This window comes from Manis pentadactyla, chromosome 6 (assembly GCF_030020395.1).
Source record: "Manis pentadactyla isolate mManPen7 chromosome 6, mManPen7.hap1, whole genome shotgun sequence".
In the NCBI taxonomy this organism is placed as follows: domain Eukaryota; kingdom Metazoa; phylum Chordata; class Mammalia; order Pholidota; family Manidae; genus Manis; species Manis pentadactyla.
The window spans coordinates 56,456,998-56,470,057 of record NC_080024.1 but is presented as its reverse complement, the minus strand read 5'-3'; the positions used below and the strand labels follow the sequence as shown (position 1 = coordinate 56,470,057).

The 13,060-nt window shown below is 40.7% G+C and overlaps 1 protein-coding gene across 4 annotated transcripts in view; it reads right to left on the bottom strand.

Annotated features, from left to right (window-relative positions):
• ZNF385B (zinc finger protein 385B) overlaps positions 1-5,207 on the bottom strand; it is a 427,842-nt gene extending 422,635 nt beyond the window's left edge. For 2 of the 4 annotated variants that reach the window (XM_036879436.2, XM_057503828.1), the window contains exon 1: positions 4,295-5,207. The gene's annotated coding sequence lies outside the window, so the exon portion shown is untranslated. The remainder of the gene's footprint in view (positions 1-4,294) is intronic. The other 2 variants (XM_036879434.2, XM_036879435.2) reach the window with 2 other exon arrangements.
• Between the last annotated feature and the right edge of the window lie 7,853 nt (positions 5,208-13,060).

The window sequence follows — 13,060 nt, the reverse complement described above, 5'->3', positions numbered from 1 at the left end:
GGAAAGAAAAAACATTCGCAGAGAAGAAGTACCACAATCTGAAAATGAGAAGAAATATATAACAAAGCAGTAGAACTGACTAGAGAAAAATGCAGTAGGGAGATCTAGCCATTGCAATACTGTACTGGCAAAATAGGGGGAAAATACAAGGGAATCGCCATACCCTCCATCCTGCTAAGCATGTTGAGGCCTAAAGTCCTTTCGAAATAGAAAGCAAAGCAAACACTACTAACTGTACACAGATCACCAGGCAGACAGGCAGGGGCTGCCAGAAACTGCCAAACCAGTGAAATACCATCTATTACCTTGCTACTTTAAGTGTAGGTCATGGATCAGCAGGAACTTGTTTGAAATGCAGTATCTCAGGCCTCATTCCTAACCTGCTGAATCAGGATCTGCATTTTAATAAAATCTCATGATTTAGATGCACATTCAAGTTTGAGAAGCACTGTCTCTACTATAAGAACCAAACTAAGAGGTTAAAAAAAACTAACAAACAGCTCTTACAGGCAGAACGTGGGACTAGAGAACTAGGTAGAACTCAATGTGACTAATATATTTGTTGACGCCTGTATGATATGCCCAGCCCTGGGCTGTGCATTTCAGGAAATGAGGCCTGAAGTTAGGCACGGTTGGTGCAGGGCCCTCGGGGGAGGAGGCAAAAAGCTCAAACATGCAAGACAGACAGGACTTGTGCTCCCAGAAGAGGTCAAGCAAAGCAGAACAGGGTTTACAGGAGGAAAAACTGAGTTTGGAGGAGCAAGCACTGGAGTTCAGAAAGAGATCAAGGAGGCATGTAGCAAATGTACCCTCTGACAGGTGGAGGTGGTTACGGGAAGTGAGAAGCCTGTTCTCGCAGAGGGAAGTGCGTAAGCAAAGATGTGGAGCAGGAGATAAGCTGTGCTCTGAGGGAACGCTGCCTTCAGCCTAGAGCAGTGGTTTCAGATTGTTTCAAGAAGACTTGTCACTCTGTGAGGATACCTCAGGGACTACTAAGGGTAGATAGGGGAGCTGATGGGATTGCTGGGGCCCCATTTCAACCACGTAATATTATACTTTAACAGTGGATTCCACCATTGCAAAATAAAATTTGAAGCATATCACTGAGCTTATACATTAGGCACTTCTAAAATTATTACCTACAGCTGTGCCTGGCATGTAGCAGGCACTCTAATATCCATTGAATAAATTACTAAATGAGTGAATGAATCCATGAGATCAAAGTAAAAAATATGGAGTTACTTTGGGCCTGGACTTCAAAGGGTCTTAACTGTCAGAGAAGAGGTTTATATGTCATGTGGTAAGGCCATGGGGAAAAGTTTATTAGCCAGTGACTAAGCTTGGCTCTAATTTAAGAAGCTTATTCTGCAAACCAAGTGTAAAATGGCTTGAAAATGAAAGAGACTACAGCTGGGAAACTAGTCAGGAAGACATGACAGTAGTCTCTAGAAAGAGATAAGAAGAGTCTGAAAAAAGACAAGACAGTAGTCACCGTGGGAACAAAAAGGTGGAGAAGCAGACATAAGGCATTGTGAGCTGGACTCCATGGAAGGCAAAGATACTGGGAAGGCCCTGTGTGAGTGGGAGAAATATGGAAACTGACAGTGACTCCTATTTATGTAAGGAGAAAGATGTTTGATTAGTGTTTAGACCTGTTAGATTTGAGGTACCTGAGTAATTAATACGAAGCCATCTCATAAGTGGTTCAAAATGTCACTATGAAATTTAGGAGGGAAAACAGAGATAGGGATGCCACTGTAAGGGAAATAATCTAGCTCTAATAAAAGGACGCCACTGAATAAAAAGTAACATGCAAGAAGAGAAAAAAGATAATCTATAAAGAAAAGAGGACCAAGAGAAATCTGCAGAATAAAAAAAGGTAGGATAAAAAGACTATACTGAGACACATGGGGAACACAGTAGTGGGGGAGGTGGCAAAACAGATAGTGAAAGGGTGGGAGGAAGGGGTCACAGTAAAAACCCAGAAACAAATAAAAAGCAGTGTGAAATTGGGACCAACATGCTCACTGTTCCTTAGATCTTTGAAGACATGGGATCATATAAGAACAGCAGAAAGCCAATTTTGCTTTTTATTTCTGTGAACAAAGATTTCCCCAAATGAAGCAAGCAGTCACTTCTATGAGAAGTAAACTAAGTGCTAGTATTTTTAAAGATAAATTGTTGCGGTTTAAAATCAAGTAATGGTATCTTCAAACTCAGCTAGAAGAAAAAATCTAAAGGGGGGCAGTCCTAGAATTTTAAGATTCTCATCTCTTCCATAGTGGAAGCTCCACACAGCATTATTCTATATAGACATTTCGCCTTTTAGAGTTGCGTTTGTTTGGCAGGATTTTTTTTTCCTCTCTGAGCCAGGTTACTAGCCTGAGAAAACGAATGCTGAGAACACCTGCTATACCTTGATTGATTCTCATGAACAGTTATACTTTGTAGTCATCCTCCAACTGCTGACAGATCCAATGGGCCGTGTTTGGGTGACAAGTACTAATGACAGTTCCCCCTCTTGTTTGACTGTAGAGGAGATACCTGCCTCGGTTCAAGAAGGATACATTAAATCCACTGTTCTCATTTTGCTCTGTTAATCTGTATATTGGTAAAATGCTATAAAATATCAACATTGTTTTCTTTAATATAGCTACTTAATGGTTCTTAAACTTCTATAAAGGGCTCATTACTTACATAATGTAAAATAATACAAGGCAAATTAAGTACATAAAGAATTATACTGCAAAACATGTATATCACTAGGTTGATTCCAGAGGACAATGGTTTCTCCTTTGTTAGGAGAATTCACCTTCTCAAACGCATTTTACTACAAATGCATCCAAGACAGGTCAAGGAGATCTACAAGAATAGCTATTTGATTTGTGGTTTTCATTCCAAGCTTCCTCAAATCATTTTTGGAAATGAGTAGAAGTATATATTATAAATCTACATATACTTGAGTTATGGGAGTACAGAATCTGAACTACTTAACAACATTCTAACCAAATAAACAATTTCTTCACCTTGAAAACCTCAATTAACAACACAACTTGCAATGAGTATTTTGCTTTAAGAGCACTTGTGTATTACAGGGAAAGGGTGGCACATGCTCAATGCACATATGGCATCAAAATAAGATGGAATGACTCTGAAAACCGGTGAAATCCGCCTCTGAAATATTTAAGGGGGCTCTTTTGCTAAAACATTTAACTTTATCTGTGGCATACTGACTTTATGAAAAGCTGTCTTTTTAATTTGATACATTAATTCCCTACAGCTTCATTCATTGTTCTGACACTTCATGCACTGTTTCCAACCTTGAGGCTGGACCCTGCAACACAATTGTTTCATTTCTTCTACTTGAGCTTCTCTTAGTACATCTTAACAAAGTTTAAATGTAGACGGCATTCCCTAATCCAAGAACTTTTGAGAACATTCCAAAACTGGGTTTATTTTGAACTCATGGGGACAGGGAGGGGAGGCGGGGGGCATGGTAATTTATTTTCCTTGAGGACCTACAATACCCTAGTCCAGGTTCACCATAAAAACTGTTTGACCTCCAGAACCTGGGGAAGCGTGGTCCTGCCAGCTCTCCTTTTTCCCCCACAGGCCCCCGCAAATAACGGTGGCGAAAGCAGATGGCCCTCCCCTCCCCTTCTCCTTGCCCCTTCCGCAGTTACACAGTGTCCTCCCATTCCGCGCTGATACCTTCACCCAGCGCCTGGTAGCCTAGCCGAGGCACCCCGCTTAGGGCTCCCAGCAAGTGCAAACTTTAGAGACCTTCTTTCTGTCTCACCACCCCATTTTCACCTTTGTTCCGCTGAATTCTCTTAGGACTCCAAGCTTCGATTGCTATCTTCCGCCCACACCTGCGTCCCCAAACTACCCATTTCCCTCTAATGAAGAGAGATGTCCAGCCCCCAAACTTTCCAGCCAGGCGGCGAAGGCACTGCGGCTAGCCACAGAGGAGCACTCTCCTTGTCCTGTCCCCTTCCCCATCCTCCCACTGTCCTTGGAAATCAGAGCCCACGAGCCCACACTGGGGACTCGTCCACTCTGGCTTCCACGACCCACTCCTAACTCCAAGGGCTCGCGCTACAGCCGAGGCAAGCGGCGGCTGGGCATCCTCCTCTACAAGTGGGACCTCGGGACAAAGTGCGAACTCTATCCGCAGGGGGGCTCCCGGCCATTCCCTCGGGCGGCGCGCCCAGGTGCCCGCTCGTCCGGAGGAGGCGGGCGGGGACCGGGCGGCAAGGCGGTGCGGTCCGGCGGTCGTTGGGCTGGGGCTTACCTCGGCGCGCGGGGCGTTGGCGCGTGGGGCAGTGGCTCCTCCAGCCGGGAAGCTGTTGCTCGCGCTCCGGCGGCTGCGGCGGTCCCGCCGGGGCTGTGCTGAGCTCCGCGCAGACGCTCCCCCGCGATCTGCTGCACCCCGGGCGCCGGCAGCGGCGGCGGCCCCGGAACTGTCCGAGTTTGGCGGGCGCGGGGCTGAGGCTGCCGGCCGCGGCCCCAGCGCTGAGCGCCTGCGCACCCCGCCTCACCCAGGTGAGGGGCGTGTGCCTGGGCCCGCGGGGCGCGCCGGCCTGGCCGAGGACCCCGGGCTTGGACGCGCCGGCGCCGCTGCAGAGCGCCGGAGCTGGAGACGGTTCACCAGGCAGGGACTTGCGAAGCGCACACACTAGGGCGAATGAGGCGGGAGCGCTGGGAGGCTCGTTGACACTGCGGAGCCTCGCTCAGCATCGCCTTTAAATCCCGCCTTTCCAGGGGGGCGCGCACAGCGGGGGAGAGGAGGCTGCGTCCAGACCGCGGTCCTCGGCCTCGGGGCTCCGGCCCCTGAAAAAAAAATTCCTGGAAACAGCAGAGGTCCCCAAACCGGGATGCCAAGCGCCGCGGTGGGGCCGATCTCTCAAATATTAGTCAAGCCCCAGTGAAACTCTCTTCTTGGAGATCCTCAGACCAACTATTTGTTTTTCCCCTGTGACCAGCTTTCGGCTCGAAGACCACACGAACAGCTTCAGCATTTTTGGCGGGGCCGGGAAGGCCCGCAGCGAACAAGGCATCGCAGCCTCCGCGCGGATCCGAAAGGCTCGTGGGGGGAAGAGGGTGGCTCCTGGTCCCCCGGATTTCTTTCCATATCTAAGTTTTCCAAACTAAAACATGTCACTGCTTACCCTGATGTAGGGAATCTTCTGAAAATAGTACAAACGTAGCTAAGGTGCTGGGTTCTGAAAGGCAGAGTGAGTGCTTAGAAAAAAAACATTTAAGGGGAAGGGAAAAATGATTTTAAAAGAGCAGTTTTCTGAAATTTACTTATTTGGCTGGAGAAGTTCAAGAGTAAGAAATGACAAAAAAAGCGCTGTATTATACAGAGATTGTTTTTTTTTTTTTACCAGGTGATTTAAAATGTTATTCTTTGGTTCTCTGATGATTGACACTAACTCCATCAATAATTAAAGCCAGCAGCTGTTAATGTCTTGGCATAATCATCCAGAGTAAATATCTCAGCGTCCAGCCAAAGCCGATGCTGTCCCCAGGGTAGGTTTGAGACTTCACGGGAGACACACACACACACCACCACCACCACACCACACCACACCACACCACACCACACCACACCACACCACACCACACCACACACCATGCTAGCACTTTCTAAAGGAGCAAGTTTGTGTTTATTACCACCTTGGAATTTAGGATTATTGTAAGCACCACACACCTGAGGTACCAGTGTGAGAAGGAGCATTAAGCTGATTGTTTTTATATTTTTAGAATTCTAAGTATCTTCACATCTAGGTATGCATTCTCACTTACTATTAAGGACAGGCACTTATTCTTAAAACTGGTATGCTTATTCTTAAAACTGAACCCTGTTTGAAATCGAAATAGGAAGCGAGCAAAATTAAATCATTGTAACGCAGAAGAACATTAGTTGTGATAACTGCTTATCTTTTACAAAATGAGGGTCTTAAGGTCTCTTCCCATCAGTGAAGGTTATACTGAAAATAAATCTCACGAGTCCCTGAAGGTCAGTAAAGTGGGGTCTTGCAGACTGGGACAGGCAGGAAATTCCAGAAGCTAAAGCCTTCAATGTGAAAAACACCGAGCTTCCAGTGCCTGGCACTTCAGAGTTGGGAACACAGGTAAGTATTGGCATCTCCAGGTACAGAAGGTGCAGAGAAAGGGGAGGGGACCCTTAAAGCCTCAAGTCAACACCTTGAATTGCACTTGGAGGCACATGAATAACCTCTGCAGAGTGGCACACCTGTGAGAAGTGTTCCCTGTGGCTTGCACAGTTCAGCAGCATGTGCATTTTTGATGTCCTGCAAACTGCAACGATATCCTTCTCTCCTACTTTCTATTTTTAATCACTATAGCAAAGACTTACAATGGAAAATAATTGGAGGGCTGCATTTCCCAACAACAGCTAAAAGAAGCATAAAATACATGCAAACAACTCCCAGTTTTTCACCTGTGACATAACTAAGACTGCCTTCATGTCCTTAGCCAAGGCAGGATTAAGGCCTCTGGAGGCGCAAGCACTGAAACAGTTGCAGTGCTTCCCTTCTAAATTCACTGCAACTTGGAAATGACATTAAACTTAAAAACACAAGATTCAAATGTATAGAAACAACTGTTTCTCTCTAGATTTTCTGACTGCATGTAACTTAGCATTACCAGTGCCTTTCCATTGTTGATTGCTATAGGAGCTCCTCCTGTCCTCAAACCCGCCCAACATCATTTTCCTACAAACATTATTGTTCATTCCAAGCAAACCAACTCAGAGAACTATGAGCCCTAGGTGGGGAGCACTGGGGGCTGTCAGCATAGAAGCAACACAGACAAATTTTGCAGTAAGAAGAGGTCTCTTAACATTGAGGAGGAATGTAGCAGAAACAGATTAATTGAAGAGTTTTTCTACATTTGTGTTTATGAGGTGTGTGGTGCATTCTGACACACTGATAAACTTCGGCAGACAAACTCCTTTTAACTATTTCCATAAAGTCCCACTTTCCAGTGGATAAAGAACTTGGTGGTAACAAGAACAACATCAACAAATTTGAAGACTTTATAAGTCACTTAGTTTAACTCAATAAGAAATGGTAAGAGCTTATAGCATAAAATGTTATAAAAAAAAAAAGGTCCTATCTTTGCAGCCATTAGCAATGCACTGGTCTCTGGGCTGGGGACCATATTTTAAAAAACACTCTTCCAGTGGAAGAACACTGAACCAGGAATAAAAGACTCCAATTCCAATTTCAACTGTCACTTTTGAGCCTCAAGTCTTCGGTTTCTTCATGTGTAAGACAGGATTAGTTGTATCAGCCTATCAGGATGTCTCAATGGATTACTGTAATACCCAAAAGACATAATGTATTTGAAACACTTTGGAAAGTATATAGGAATACAGGTAGCATGGGTTGATAATTGTCTTGCTTATTTCACTTTCCTCCATTGCTTTTGAAGTATTCTGTAAACTTTCCCTCAAAGTGGAACTCATATTTAGTTTTTCAATAATCTCCACTACAAATATTTCCTGATAACTATACTTTTGGATAGCTCCAGTGGCATGTAATGGGGAAAACACAAGTTCTAGTTAGTGTTGGGTAAGCAGGCTTTGAGCTCTGACTTGGCCTTACTTACTAGTTGAGTGATATTCTTTATTCCTTCTAAACTTGTTTCTTCATCTGCAATATGGGAAAATAAATATACCATCTTCAGAGATTTATCCCAAGGGCTAAAACAAATGGGAAAATATTTTGCAAACTGTAAAATACCTGAAAAATGTTCATTGTAATTTACTTTAATAGCTACTTGGGAAGTAAACAGGAGGCTTATCTCCATATTGGGAAATAAGGTCTAAAGTGTTAAGGAATTTTTTTTTAAATTCATATTTGGGACTTTCTGAACAACTTAGAACTAGATGGAAAGCAGTGTAACACTGTTTCAATAGACTACTAACTTATATTTGTTTATAAGGATCCATGAATAATGTAAATATGAGAAAATGTTTCATTTCATAAATGACAAATTAATGGAATAAATGTTTTAGTGACATTGATTCCTAAAAACCCAAATTAGATTTAGCAAAAAAAAAAAATATATATATATATATATATTTGTTCAAAAACACTGATATTAATTATTTTAAGGATTCTGCCTACTCAAGATGGATAGTAATGAATTGAAATATAAATGCTGAGGAGTGTTTTTGATCAGGTAGTTTTCATTGTGATTTTCTCTTATGTTTGATGAAACAAATATAATGGAATATATTCTATATAATGGACTATATTCTATATAATGGAACATATAGATCTTTAAGGCTAATAAGTTGTTTGTAGACAGAAATTCCAAATTTGATGTAGACATTTATGTCTAAAAAAATCAATATGAAGAAGTACAGTAAGTTGTTTCAAATGGAAATCTTAAGACTATTTCTGAACTGTCAAACTGTGTTTTACATTTGTCTCATTTTTAAACCTGACTATATTATCTTTTAAATCTAATGAGTTTCTGCATTTGGAAGGAGAAGGGATATAAAACTCATTTCTAAATCTCAGGCTTACTTGATGAGCTATGCTAGTTTTTTTTTTCTCCCTGTTTAAGGGAATTGTTTTATGTGAATCACTAGTATTCTGTGAAAAAGAATTGTTCTTTTGGCCTATAATTATTTTTTAACTGGGGAAAAGAGAGATAGCTTTCATCTTCTCTTTTTTATTTGAATACTCTTAGCAGAGAAGGGCCATGTATTTTAATTCCTTGCTCACTTATGTGTCTTCCCTTTTTGCATTGAGTACATTATGCTTCCTTTATCTTGTTATTTTTTTAATCAATTATTTAAATATTTTTCCCAAGTGTGCCCAAAATCTCTTTGTTTTCACCCTTTCTTCATAAAATTTATTTTCTTAAGACCTAGTGGAATTGGTGCTTTGCTGTGACACTGTGGCCCCCCTCTCCAAGGCAATAGGATCTTTTGTGTCCAGAGGTGATAAGTATTGTGAAGTATTCCTTCTAGTCCCTAACCACGGCTTTGCAGTAATAACAGTGCCTATTCTGATGCATCTGTCCCTTTGAAACTTAATCCAGCTCTTCTTGGGCCCCAGATGAAGGCTGCACAGACTCCACAATGCCCCAAATCCTGCCCTGATTAGTTTGCAAGGTGATTACCCCAGTTAGCACATATTCCTGTTTGGCTTTTTGCTCTGTGGTAGATATAATGTAATTAATCGTCTTTGGCCTGCATTAGCAATTTTGATTTCCTTCCACTTTTTGTAATCTGCAGATGTGGTAATATTCCTTTCCAAAGTGTTGATTTATTTCTTAGGCTCGGTTCTTCAGATCTTTCTCTCTGCACTCAACTCACAACTGCCCGGTAACCAGGGAAGCTCCCAAATGGTTAGAACCTTTTGATTTAAAGTTATATTTTTAAAAAATCATTCCATTTTAACCTCTCATGATCTTAGATAAATGAGTAATGTTGAATTTAGTCTGTTGAATAATTTTCAAAAAGCGTCAGTTGTCTGAATAGCCAACACTTCGGCCCTTATTAAAGGACATTGTGTTCCATCGAATGTACTGTATGTGCTTTGTCTCATGTTATTGTCTTAAGAATCCTAAGAGAGAAATTATTAATACCATTTTACAGATGGGGAAAGTGAGAATCGGAAAGTTTGTGATGTGCCCAAGGTCACAAATTGGCTGAGCCAAAATTCTCATTTGTCTTTGTCATACTTTTAAAAAACTCTATATACTGGTTCTCGAGGTTAATCAAAAGTGATTAGACTGGAATTTCCACTAAGAGTAGAAACTATATCATACTTGTTCTTTAGTCCCTTTAATTCCCAGTATACAGGACTTTACACAGAGCAACTCAGTATTGTTTGCAGAATAAACTTTCCGGTTTTCTGGTTTTCCCACTTGCTACAATTACTATCACTGTAACTTATGAAGTCACCTACTTAGTCACCTTAAGGCAGGCTTGCAGGACAGGAGCTGAGGAGAAAGACTCCTATTTCTTGATAAATTTCAAGTATGTTATAGCCTTTGACCTCTCAATAACCTTCTATTTCGGGCAACCATCTGGACCTCTCTAAACAACTCTTTACAGTTGGTAGCTGTCTCATATTTCCAAAGATCGTCTAACTCTTAAAACCCAAGACTGTTTCTTATATTTAGTTTATGTTCATCCCCCACCTGCAGGTCTAGGACTGCACCAAACCAATAAATTGCAAGCTTGAATGCCACTAGTGATTTTCCATTCTTATCACAAATGTATAAAGGGCAGGACCTGACTCTCTGCTGCAGCAAAGGAAATGCTTTTTAAGAAGCCAGGCTGTCATTCAGTCATTTCTCCAGTAAATATATGTTTAATGTACAAGTTGCTTTTAGGCACCAGCGACACAGTGGAAAACAACATAGAGTTCTATAAGTCATAGGAATGAAGTGGTTTTACTATAGGCCAAACAGTGATTGTTGCTTCTCCTCTCACTCCAGAACTAACCCTCCTGTTGTTCCCCCATAAGCATGTCACGTTTTCACTTTACCCGTCAGCTGCCCACTCCTCCCCTGGTTTTCTAATTCATCGATCATTGTTCCTTACTAAAAACAGCATACTGATACTAATAATCTATTCAGAGTGAAAAGAATTTTGCTAACATTTTTCACTTCTTTGTTACTAACCAAAGTTCATCTTCTTTTCATAAGGGGTCAGCCCCAGTGGGCCAGTTTAAGGGACCTTCCTAATCCTACCAAAACAGTCCAATATACTATTGAATCTGGCCTAGTTCATGGTATTTTGTGAGTACCCTTTATGCTCAGAGCCCTTCACCTAAGTCCCTTCCAAGAGTTTTCAAGCTTTTGGGAACAAGCCTAGAGTACAAGTGGCAATCATTTAAACATCAAACATTAGCTGAAGAACACCATGCAAAAAAGGTATATTTTAGCAAAGAGACTGAAATCATTGTAGCTCATGTGGGTTTTCTGAAAAAGGTCCCTTGAAGGAGATGGACCTAGCTAAGTTATAATGAGCAGGGATGGCATGAGCAACAGTGTGGGATTATGAGAAGACCTGAAGTCTGGGCAACAAAGACTTGCATTCTAGTCCCAGCTACTTGGAAAGCAAACTTGGGCGGTGGAATTAAATTCCCTGAGCTTCTGTTTCCCTGTCTGTTCGGTTTTGGCACTACCATGAAACTTTCCAGATTGACTCAATGAGTCTCTGTTTAACTCTTCACTTTTTAGCCTTTCCACACTTGCAGGTATTTCACACTTATGAGTGAAAGTGTCTCACTTTTATATGTTTAGAAACAAACAAATTTCCAAAACAGATCAACTAAATGGGTAGTTTATGACATTATTGAAATTTATTTGCTAAAAATAAGATTCTTCAGGTCTGATTTTGTCCCCATTTGATAATTAGCAATGTCTAGAGACATTTTTTGGTTGTTACAAGTTAGGAATATTGCAGGCACCTAGTAGGTAGAAGGCAAGGATGCTGCTAAACAATGTGCAGTGCAGGACATCACCCAACAATTAGCCAACAATGGCCAAGGTTGAGAAATTAATTTAAAGAATAATTTTGTGCAAAGGACAGGTATATGCAATGTTCATGCTCACTAACAATTAAAAATATTTATTTAAAACAGCCTGTGATAACCTCAAGTTAGCAGACATTTAAAAAATTACCAAAAAAAATAATATGGCAAAGTTATAGTAAAATGTTATCTTATTCACTGGTACAACTTTTTCTACACGTAGTGTTTTGCCATATTACTCCTGCTGACTCCATCAGTAATTTCAATCTAGCATTATAGCTTATGGAAATAATGCCAAATGTGCAGAAAAAAATGGTCCACAAGAAAATGTTTACCACTACTTTACTGATAGGAAAAACTGAAGGCAATCTAAGAGGAATACAAAAAATCCCATTAAGGAATATTATGTAGCTATTTTTAATGATGTTTGTTAGGACTTCATAGTAACAAAAATTTTTTATTACAGTGTAAAGAGGAAAAGAGAAAATAACTATAATATAGCATGATCCCAACTAAACAAAATAAATCAAAGCATGAAAAGATTGAACAAAATGAAAAACCCACTTATATAAATTGACTTACAAGTGTTTTGATGGACACTTTTCAAGCATACTATATAAGTCACATAATATATACTTGGATATAGCTTCACTATTGTATTTTGTGGCATATATCATCTGATAATTCTTTCACATATGTTCAGTTTTCCGGATTTAAAAGCCTAAGAAGACAGTGTTTGCCTTGTACTAAAGATAGGATGTAGTTATACTAAGGACATAGTTATATGTTATATGAGACTATTAAACAATCAGGCACACTCTCATGCACTATTGATGGGCCTGAAAATTGATATAAGCTCTCAGGAAGTTACCTTATTAGCATGCATATCCTTCAACACAGCAATCTCACATTATGCTACAGACACTCTAACACATCTAAGCAAAACAGTATTACAAAGATGTTCATCACATTTATAGTTTGAATAAGAAAAAATTGGAAGCAAACTAAATGCCCAAAGGCAGCTGGACTGTAAAGTAAATTATCCTATTATACATTAAGCATTTTATAAGCATAATGTATAGGCATTCCTCAGTGATTTTGCAGGTTCAGTTCCAGACCACTGCAATAAAGTGAATATCTCAATAAAGCAAGTTGGATGATTTTTTTGGTTTCTTAGTGCATATAGAAATTATGTTTACACTATATTGTAGTCTATTAAATGTTCAATAGGATTATGTCTAAAAAATACATTCCTTAATTTAAAAATGCTTTACTGCTAAAAAATGCTGAACATCATCAGATTTTTCAGTGAGTGTGCTCCTTTTACTGGTGGAGGTTCTTGCCCCAGTGTTGATGGCTGCTGATTGATTAGGGTGTTGTTTCTTGAAGGTTGGGATGGCTGTGGTCATTTTTCAAAATAAGACAGCAGTGAATTTTGTGACATTGACTCTTGGTTTCATGAATGATTTCTCTGTAGCATGCAATGCTGTTTGATAGCATTTTACCCACAGTAGAACTTCTTTCAA